Genomic DNA, 11,439 nt, shown 5'->3' on the forward strand with positions numbered 1-11,439 from the left:
GTGGGTAGTAAGCAGTGTGAACTATGGCAAACTGGAGATGTACACCCAGGCCAAAGTGGGAAGCTACTACTCAGTCCAGGTCATTTCAGCTCCATGCTTTCCCAATGTAACACACTCCAAAATCTGGCCAATGCCACATTCACATTCAGAAGCAATCCTTTACACTGTTAGCTTTCACATGCCCCATCCTCCTTTCCCTTATTAATTTTGCTTATAAAGGAGTGTTTTTTAGATTACATTGTAATTTAAAACCCCTCTTGGATTGGCTCTATAAAATAAACAAAGAATGGTTCAGATCTGTGACTTGGAAGGATCAACAGACAAAGGAATCAAAACATTCTCTTCCCCACTAGCCCAACACAGTACCTGAAATGCCTTTACTAGAGATACATAAGTTGGGAGAACAAACTTATTTTACAAAAGACACTTGCACGATACATGTGCAAAGAGAGGTAGTATACTACCCAAGAGAGGTAGTATCTTAAGCCATCAAAACTGAGCATGGCAGTCCTATCTGTAATAAGGAACCAATCTGATTAGCGTGACTTTCTTAAAGAAGTCTGGCCACTTTCATTGTGCCTCTCAGTGACTTCATGGAGCCCCTCAGTTTTGGTAGCTATGCTTCTGTGGGGCATATGTGCTCTAGGTCCTTCTGCTGACTGGCTTCCTCTGTTCTGTACTTTCTGCTTCCTAGTATCCTTAACTGGCATATCGTTTTACTTCTGAAAGAACATCCTCTACCGTATTGTATCCTGAAAGCCTCAACACTAAACAACAATTGTCTTGTTCTTTTAATATATCCTAGTTCTGATTGTTGAGTAAGGGAATCTGTGTCTTCGTTCAGATATTTGTGCCATTCTATAGAAAAGAGATTTGTTTTCTGTACTTTGTTAAGGGGCCACTTATTATTTATTCAATAAACATCTCTTGAGCTTCTAGCATGAACCAGTGACTATTATAGTGACTATCGCTAGAGAGCAATAAAGTAACAACACAGAAAAAAAATGCCTTCCTCTAACGATGCTCACTTTCTGGGTGTTGATGGGGGAAGGGGTAAACAAATAATAAACAGATAAGTAAATTAAATATACAATACGTCCTGTAGAGTTAAATACTATGAAGAAAGATAAGTAGTCAAGTGGTATAGTGACTAAGAGATTGGCTGATAGAGAACATTGCATTTTCAATTACTTGGTGAGCTAATGTTACAGTGAGGAGGTAAGGGAGCCAGCGATTTTGACATCTGGGGGAAGATTAGGCCAGGGCAAAGGAGTGGTGAGTGTCGAGGTCCTGGGTTCGGCATAGTAGGCAATGAGGTTAGACAGGTATTGGGAGCTAGATTGTGTAGAGCCTGTAAGGACTTTGGATACTACTCTACATGAGATGAAGGGCGTAAGTAGTGGAATGATAATATCTCACTTGTCCTTTAAAAGGACCACTCATTCTGGACTTCCCTGGTGGTCCAGTGGTTAAGACTCTGTGCTTCCACTGCAAGGGGCACATGTTCAATCCCTGGTCGAGGAACTAAGACACCACATGCCGTGCTGCACGGCCAAAAAAAAAAGAAAAAAAGACCACAAATTTGCCTATTATTTCATTAAAAAAAAGACAAAGAAAAAGAGGGCCTATGGTAAAGGAAAGGTAGATTTGATGGGGAATGGAAAAGTCCTAGAATTAAGGAGGACTTAGCAGCTCAGATGAACAGTTAAAATCAGAACCTGACCAGTCGGAGGGTTGAAGAGGTTTCTTTGGTGGGGAAAGAATTTAGAACGAAGTTAGAAGGGGAAGGAAGGTCAAAGTGCTTCCCAAAGTAATGTGATTACTTAATTTTACCTACAACCATCTCTGGTTTCTAAATTTACCAAATATTTGATGATGGTGGGAGCCACCTTTCCTGTTAAGTTTTAAATAGGACCAATTCTGATATATTCTACCACTTTGTGGTACTGCTTTGGCAAATAAAATTAACAGTGAAGAAGAAGGCTTTCCTTTATTACTCTAAAGGAATGCTTCTTTTAATTTGGTAGAGAAGAGGCATTATATGGATGGTGACCATTATCAAAGATTCACTTATTGATGGGAATATGGAGGCAAAGAGTTAACAACTGTTTTAGCCACCACCCTCCCTAAAGTTACTCATTCAAGATTTTTTTTAAAGTAAAATCCATAACTACTACTTGCTACTGCAAGGGTTATAGGATTCTGGCTTGGAGTTGACCTTGTTTGAAAGCAATCGGTTGAAGAGTCTCTCTTATCTTCAAGCGACTTATGGAGAATTTAAAAGAATTGCAGAAAACCTCCTAAAAACTGAGAGCTGTTGATGGATTTTTAAAAATGTTGATGTACCCTGTTTAATCGTTATAGGAAGCTATTTGCAAGATTTTCCTTAACTGGTATGAAATCGATGTAAATAATGTGTGGATTTGCTCACATTTATACTTTTAGTTCTGATGACCTTGAAGAAACTTGCACAGAGTCATTAAAGAGAGAATGAACTGTGTAATTAGCTGAGTAAACACAAAGAAAGGGTGGGAAAAAATGTCCAAAAGCATAAGAAATATTTGGAGAGAGAGAGGAAAAATAGATTCATCCTACTTTGTGTCTGCCAGTTTGATTCTACTGTAGTGTGCTCTGGCTGTAGTACTAAAATTGCAATGTTACAATTATTTCCATGGCAACAGACAGTGAGATCATGCAGAAGTTAAATTGTGGGAGAGATTAAGATGCTACCCCATTCAGATGTCTGCAGTAATAGGTGGGAAGGGAGAACAGAGTTATTATGAATGTCCTTGATTGAGTTTGTCCCAGCCACACAGTCCAGGGAGAGCAATCCTAAACAATATTGTCACCCTATAACACAGAATGCTCTTTTGAGAGTACATGGCTGGATGAAACTGTTAGCAAGCAGACAGAAGTATGGATGACTTGATTTATATTTTCTAGCACCTAAAAGATTATGATATTTGTTAAAAGTCAAAAGTTTTAGAATTCTAATTCAGGGTCCCTTAACAAGGTCCTATGTGTCCCAGGTCCAGAAAAAAAAATGGAGTCGACTTAGGTTCTCTTTATCTATCTAATAGTATTCTTATTAATCCTATATCCAAAAATTCCTTTTGAAAAGTATATAAAATAATACAATTTTCTTAATACTGCTCCTAATATGAAAATAGGCATAATTTTATCAAATAGCAGAGTCATATTTTGAATTAAAATATTCAAAACGACAGTTGAATGTTTTTATACAAACCAAGACACTCAAAAGACAAAAGATTACTAGCATTTAGGAGTAGGGGAAGAAAATAAATTATTAATTTTTATGTTCAATCTGTGATGTAATGAGGAATAACTGAATTGAGACAGGTCACTAAAAGAATCTAAAGGTAAAAATATAATTTGTCATTTTGAGGTCAGAACTACCATGAATGTTGGGTACATTGCCCTTTCTATAAATGGAAATTATTTTTCTAAAAATAGTAGTTCACAGTTTATATGGATCTCCCCCAAGAACTTAAGTATTTGTTGTTCTTAGGCAAGTTTTACAGACTAAAGTATCCAATGATTGATTTTATGATTATTTGACACCAGAGAGCCTAAATATACTAAATAGTAAATCTTCACAACCATATATATATTCTTAAGTTCCCCTTATTCCCCCACTATAAGGACACTTCTATAGAGCTGGGATACAACCATGGGCTTGGGTTGATTACTAAGGTTAATTGACAAAGACTAGAACAAGAATGAGGACAGATTGTTGGATCCAGAGACAGATGCAGAATAAAGGTGAATAAAAGTGAAATGGCCCTGGGGATTGAATGGCCCTGGGGATGTGAAGGGACAGTAGAACATGGGAGAAAGAGTTTGTAAAGAATGGAAGAAAATCCCCAAAGGAGAAATGGACAATTTGGTGACTTGAGAGATCTGGGCAGTGATATTTATCAAGAGTTAAGTCACAGAAGATGAAGAGGTAGCAGAAATTAGCCTGGGTTGTAGTATCTATGGAGAAACGCTAGTTTCAAAGATTACGAAATTTGGTACATCTCCCTTTGGGTTGAGAGGGAAATGGGATGAATTGCTTTAATCTGAACTTGTGGTGATGTCTGGATTCCCCAATTAAAAACACATCAGTTAATTTAAAATTTAGAACCTGAGAGCCTGGAGCTGGAAAAAGCTTAGGAGAAAAAAGCAGTCTGCACTGTTACCACAAATTTGCCTTCAGGTATAGGGAAAGTGGTGATGTGTCCTACAGTAGGACTTAGACTAGGCTAATCATTAAAATTTTCTGGGGAAATTTTTTTAAATATAAGAGAGTCCCAGGAACTACCAGGAGTCACTGGTATGGTGAAAAAGGTGAAGCCAGTTGCTTGAAAACCTGGTTTCACCATTTCCTTAAATAGTTCTTTCGTGAGTTACTTAATTTCTCTGATCCAAAGTTTTCTCACCTGTTAAATGGGGCTAGTAGTAGCTGTTTTACAGTGTTAGAATGTGCACTGTAGGTATTTCTATGTCCTCCATTGGTATGTATTATGAATTCCAGATGCTTGGCATTATAGCTAAAACAAAACAAAAACAATACACTAAAGTCTTGACTAAGAGTGCAATTTAGTCAGTTCAGTATAGAGGGGGGCTATAAATAGAAGTGAGCAACCAGAGCATGCCATTTCTCTTTAAGGCATGGAATAAACGGCAACAGGACAGAAAACTAGGGGAGATACTACAAAGTCTTCTTTTGAGGATACCCTTGTTCTTTGGATGGATGGGCATGACCAGACAGCATCAGGGTATGTTCCCTCCCTCGTCATGTGCACCTGTCTTGCCGAAAGGCCACTTCACACTCCAGAAGGAGTACTAATTGATTAACACTATATATGCAACTTTGTAACCTATAATTCCTCCACTTATAACATGAGCATGTTCCCTTCTCATTAAATAATTTTCTAAACCACTTGTTTTTATTTGATTTTCATTTTTGTGTTTAAGGCTACACAGCATTTCATTGAATAGCTAATGCAATAATATTTAACTACAATTCTAAGGGAGATGCTTGGTTTCTTTTAAAATATTTATTATAAATCTCCATATAATTAACATTTTCTTTCATATATCTTTGTGTACATCTCTGATTATATCTCTAGGATGAATTCCTAGATGTGGAATTACCAGGCTTTCAGTACACATTGCCAAGTTACCTGGCAGAAAGGTTCTACCAATTTATGTCTTTAATGGTGCAGTAGGATGTCATTTCACTATACCCTTGTCATTACTGCAACGTTGCTGTTTTTTTAAAATTTTGTAAATTTTTCATATATTCAGTAAGAGTAAGAGCTAACACACATCATGCTTACTATATGCCAGGCACTGTTCTGGCATTTTACATATGTATTATGTTGGATTCTGAGGTGGTATACAAGATTGCCCACCTTCTGGTGTGTGCTCTTTGTATAAACCCAGGATTGTGAATATGGTGAAATATCACTCCGTTATGTTCACATTATATGGCAAAGGGAATCTGCATATATAATGGAGGTCCCAAATCAGTGACCTGGTAGATTATCCAGGTGGGCCTGAATTAATCACATAAAACTTTAAATCCAGAGGACAGAAATTAAGGGTGAAAAGGATTCCACACAAGAGAGATTCTCCGTGGTTGACTTTGAAGATGGAAGGGGTCACATGACAAGGAATGTGTGCAGCCTCTAGGAGCTGAGAGTGGCTCCAGCTGCAGCAAGGAGGAAACAGGGACCCTAGTCCTAGAAGCACAAGGAACTGAATTCTGCCAACAGGTATGAGCTTTGAGACAGATTTTCCCCCAGAGTGACCAGACAAGAATTCAGCTGTGCTGACCCTGGTTTCAGCCTTGTGGCTAAGAATTTAGCCACACTCGGCAGAACTTCTGACCTACAGTACTATATGATAATATGTGGGCATTGTTTAAATTGCTAAATTTGCGGTAGTTTGTTGCAAGGCAATAGAAAAGCAATCCGACATATATCAACTTATTTAATCTTTGTTGTATGCATAGGAGGTAGGCATTATTATTAATGTCATTTTCAGATTAAAAACTGAAGCACAGAGAGGTTAGATGATGAGCCAAGGTCATAAAGCTAATTAGTCTTACAGGCAGCACCGGAACCTGGGCATTCTGGCACTTGAAATCATATTTTAATCATCACACTCTTCCTTGACTCCTGATGGTATCTTACTGCTTAAATTGTTTTTGCAATTTTACTATCTCATACAGTACTAATTTAGCCAGCTGATATCCAATGAGTTAACTGCAGTTAATATGGAAAAAAAAAAGGAATTTTTTAATCCCCTAATGAGGAATAGTATTTAGGAAGCCATTAAAAACCCTGGGGATTATTTTGCTCCTTCCATTCTTAGTTTATTAACAGAAAAGGATGACTAACAGTAACAACTGAAATTGCACACAATTCCTGACTATGTCTTCAATTCTGTAGTGAAAAATGTTCTACATGGATCTATCAGTCTTTACAATATCACCCAGGTAGATAATAACTGAATTTCACAGAAAGGGAAACTGAGGCTCAGATAGCTTAAGTAACTTGCCCACATTTACACAGGCAGTAAGATAGCATGTTTGGGAGTTGAACTATAGACTGTATAGCTGCAAAGTTTATTATGCATTCCATCGATCGTTACGCATTTCATCAATCACTATGCTGTACTAAAGAACTAATAGGTTAGCCAAAGTTACAATACCCAATTTGTACTAGAGTATGCATTTCTAGAAGCAGATGTGCTGACTGGCTGACTGAATCCTTCATTTAAGGGGTATATATGTACACCCACAGTACAGTCCCCACACACATGAGCATATTTAAAGATATATTAGCTATTAGCAGTTGTTCTTTCTCTATAGACTCCCCAGACATTACATCATGGCGTGACGTTCCTTTTTTTTTTCAGTAAGTTCTACCTTGCTGTGGCAGACTGGGACTTCCACCTGTCCTGTATTATCTGCTTGCCTTTACCTTGAGACGTATTAAACCCCAGTAAAATGGGTACATTAACTCTTAGTACACACCCTTAGATTCTTTGTAGCTGATTCAGCATTGTCATCTGCCAAACACGATGACTTAAAATTGTTCACCACAACACAAGATAAATGGCAGAAAGTGGACCTGGAGCAGAAGAAAAATATTGCTGAACAATTTAAACTTTAATCAAATGTTGCTGAATAACTTTGACTCAAGAAAGTGGGGAGTTATTGAGAGAGGGAATATGTATCAGATTGGTAAAATACTTATTACTATATTTTCTTAAACAAACATTATTTAACATTTATATTACATGTTAATATAAAAATTAATTACATTAATTTTCAATTAGTCCACTGATTTACTATATGATGATGATCTGTGTGTGTGTGCCTTTGTGTGCGTGTGATCAGAAACAGAAGAGTAGTATAATAGAACAGCACAGTGCAGGGAGTCATGAAATGGGGACTGCATACAGATGAAATCCCCTGTTAAAGTCAGAGAGGTCAAAAGGAGTTTGCATAATAAAAAGTCTGCAATACAAAATTTTGCATGGCTTAATGACATTTATGTGACACGAACATTATCACACTGAAGAGTGTTAACAAAGCAGCACATGAAAGAAAGGGACTATCTTTAGCATGTAATGAGTGTCTGTCACTGGGGAAGGTGCAAGAAAAGGGTAAGAATAATCTGACAAGATTATTCACTTATTTATGCAGTCAGAAAAACAACTTTGATACAATTTTGATATATAAAATGTATCAGGCATTATGGTAGACGTTGATGATACAAGACAAAGGAAACCCCCTGCCACAGAATCATAATTGAGTTGATAAAAGGTTATAGGGAGGTCCTAGAAGTGACTGGAAGGACCACACTAAGAAGTAATGGCAGGGAGCACAGGACAGGACTGAGGTGGCCCTGAGGCTGCTAGCTATGGCCCTGCCCATAGTGTGTGAAGATCTCTGAATATAGAAGCTTACAATGGAGTCCCTAAGTGCAGTTTCCCATTTGACCCTCAGTCCTATAGGGGACTTCAGTGGGCAGGTTGGGAGAGTCAGCTTGGGGCCCCTTACTGATTTAGACATCACAGTGGTCAAACAACCTAAGGTTTGAGTTTTATGAACTACAAAAAAGGAATTTTGAGAAAGCGAAGCAAGAAGTTTTAAAATCACTTTTGAAAACTTTTCCCAGAATCTTTCTGCCTTAATATGCTGACAGCATCAAAACCAGTATTACTGAGTAATGACTGATGACATTGTTGATTTTCCCTGGCTAGCTTAACCTGAGATAGAAAAGGAAATGAAAATCTTTGTAAATACATTCAGGAGTCCTGTTTAGGAAATTACTTGTTTCATTTATTAAGTATGTTGTGATATATCCACAATATGACAGCAGCTAACTCTAACAACACTTACTAGAAAACAAAACTAAAATGCATTTTTGACCTTGACAGCAAACTCACAGAAAGTCAAGGAGATTATGACAGTAAGACAAAGTGATCAGGCTGACAGGAAACCAAAAGCAGGACTAAAGTGAAGAGTTCTGTGCAACTCTAAAACTCCTGTGTTGTCACGCACTGGGGACCATCTGGCCACACCATGTTTTTCCACCTTCTTCCAAAGTCCTCCTAAACTCTGCTTTCCATCCATCCAGTATTTAATGCATTATATCCAATATTTAATACAAACTCATAGTGTTTGGCTATTCTTATTTTACATAATGCTCAGTTTCCCACTAAAACAATTATTGTGGGAACCCTTCTCTGTGCCCTACTTTGTTCATAGGTAAAATAAGCAGTCAAGGAAGGGATTATCTCTATAGGCCAGCTCCACACTTCTAGAATAATGGAAGACTAAAATACTGAAAGGGAATAAGAAAATTAAATGAGTGTTTGCTAAAGGACTTCGTAGTCAATATCGTTTAAAGATATAAAAATTTACATAAGAACTACTTTTACCTGGTGATTTAATATTGTTACAAATGTGCATGTGAGTCAGGAGAAATATAGAAATGTGTTGTGTGTACTACCTTTTGTTGTTGTACTGGAAGATGATGTGTTAAGCTCCTGATCTCACTAAAGTACAAAGACTCTTTGGAAATAAATCACATGGCTACTATCTTTTGGCCATGAGACTAAAATGAATGGATGGCAAAGCTGATCTCCCATCAAGTAGTTTTCTTGTTAAAGTGTGATCCTTAGAAGTGGCATTGACATTTACCAAGGTCATCGTAATTGTATGAATTAAATGCTTGTAAAGTTATACTGAGTCTGTATTCTCAAAGTATGCACATTCAACCATTTTCAGGTCAAACTACTTAGTCTATTTGTCACCAACTGAGATCTAAACAGTTGACTAAGGAATCAAATGATTTGCCCAACTGAGTTCACTGAGATACGTGAAACATCCAAATGTGATCGTTAGCTTGATAAGCAAATCCATTCCCTGCTCCTTGATTTACGAAATGGTAATTAAAGAGTAATAATGCTGCTTTGGACCAACTCCCTTTCTACAGCTATATAAGCCCTATACTATACTATCAGGTATTCGGTATATACTAAGTCAAAAATAAATTCTGATCAGGAATATATTTGAGTTATGGCCTACCATAGTACAAATGTTAACATGATTTTTCATTTGCTTGAATTACCTTAAGTACATAGCACAGTTTGAACATTGTGAAACCTGACCCGAACTCTCTTAACCTGGAATTTCCATTTCTTTTAAATCCCACCCTTCCGTTTCCAACAATGTGGGGTTATTTGCCAAACCAGCATATTTTCATTATAGCTATAAAGTTGTCTACCTATATTATAGAGGAAACTATTAATATTTCATTTTCCTGAATACATTTTGTGAGACTGAAGAGACCTGTGTAAACTCCCCTACGAATCTGGCAAGCTGCTTTTAGCTAATAAAGAAGCATGAAACAGTAAAGAACCACTACTAACAAACTACTTAAAAATTATCTGTAGTTAGGGTAAGTCCATGCACTGCATCATTTTAAGGAACTTGAAACATACTTGGTAATTTTGATTATGCCTGAAATGAATTATTTATACAGGTTGCATAATCCATTTACTAGTCTATCTGATTTGCTGTTAGCGCGCTCTTTAATGTCATCTTTGTTTACGATGAAAGTGCTGCCACTGAAGTGCTTTCCTCGTGTTAATTGATAAAAGCTAAATACTTCCCATTATCCTAATTCTTTGAAAAATAACATACTGACATATCAAATTAATTTAACTTTAAATAATGTATTGCCTAGATATTAAATATATGAAAACATGGTTTAAGCTTGTAGTACTTTATTTGCTCCATTGCTAACAATAAATCTAATACACTAAGTTAATATTATGAAAATAAGATATTATATGTCAAAAGCATTTAAACAAATGGTAAAGAGAAGATAGAGTTAGGACTCTCATCTGAATTATAATAAAATAGGAAAGATGTGACAGCTTTATGCTGATTTTCCCTCTCACCAAATAGCCGAGAGAAAAAAAACTATAATGAAAATGTTGTAATTTAAAAAATTGCCTAGAGTAAAATACGATGGTAGTAGTGATTTTTATTTTTTATAAAGAAAAGCCACAGAAAATGAATTTTTATTTCCAAACAAAAGCAAAGGGTTTCAAATAAAACAAAAAGTACATATGTGTATTTATAATAATTTCTATTAAATTTCAAATATATTACCTTAATACTAATAAAAAACAGTTTTAGGTTGTTGCAATACATAATTTTTTATATATGAGATTACAAAGGTAAGGAAATGACTACATTAATAAAAGATAGTCTGGACATTAAGTAAAAAACAGTCTTAATCTGTCAAAATATGTATTTAATCCTCTTCACTATCCATAGACTGAACATATATCTCAAGCTTTTCTTTTTATGACTAAAATGACTAATACATTAAAAAAAGTTTAATTTATTGTCTTGCTCAGTATCCTACTAACTATTACAAACATAAAGAGAAAAAAGGAAGAAAGTATTGTGCACAGGAGACAAAGTTGGATGCAGTGGTCTCCATTAAAAACCTACGTTTGAATCTTAATGTTTGCACTAAAGGAAAAACAAATGGTCTTGCTTTGGCATCTCTCATAGAGCAGCCTTACATGGTTCTCATTTGCCTTGTTTCATCCTTCACTTGGACAGGAACCTCTTAACTGTTTTCTTTCATACTTTTTTTTCTCTTGCTTCCACCCCAGCACGCGCGCCTGTGCACACACTCTCACACACACACACACACACACACACACACACACACACTCTTTTTCATGCAGTCCCTTCAGTAAAGGCTACCATAGTTATCTCATGCAGACGTCTGCCCATGGATGATAGGAAATGCTGATTGAGAAAGGTTTTATCTACTTTTCATCCAAAATATGTGAGCCATTAAGGAAATTATAGAAAGCAGCAACAATATA

Source organism: Aethalodelphis obliquidens, unplaced genomic scaffold (assembly GCF_003676395.1).
Source record: "Aethalodelphis obliquidens isolate GAN/ISIS:26980383/991018 unplaced genomic scaffold, ASM367639v1 scaffold2, whole genome shotgun sequence".
NCBI lineage: Eukaryota > Metazoa > Chordata > Mammalia > Artiodactyla > Delphinidae > Aethalodelphis > Aethalodelphis obliquidens.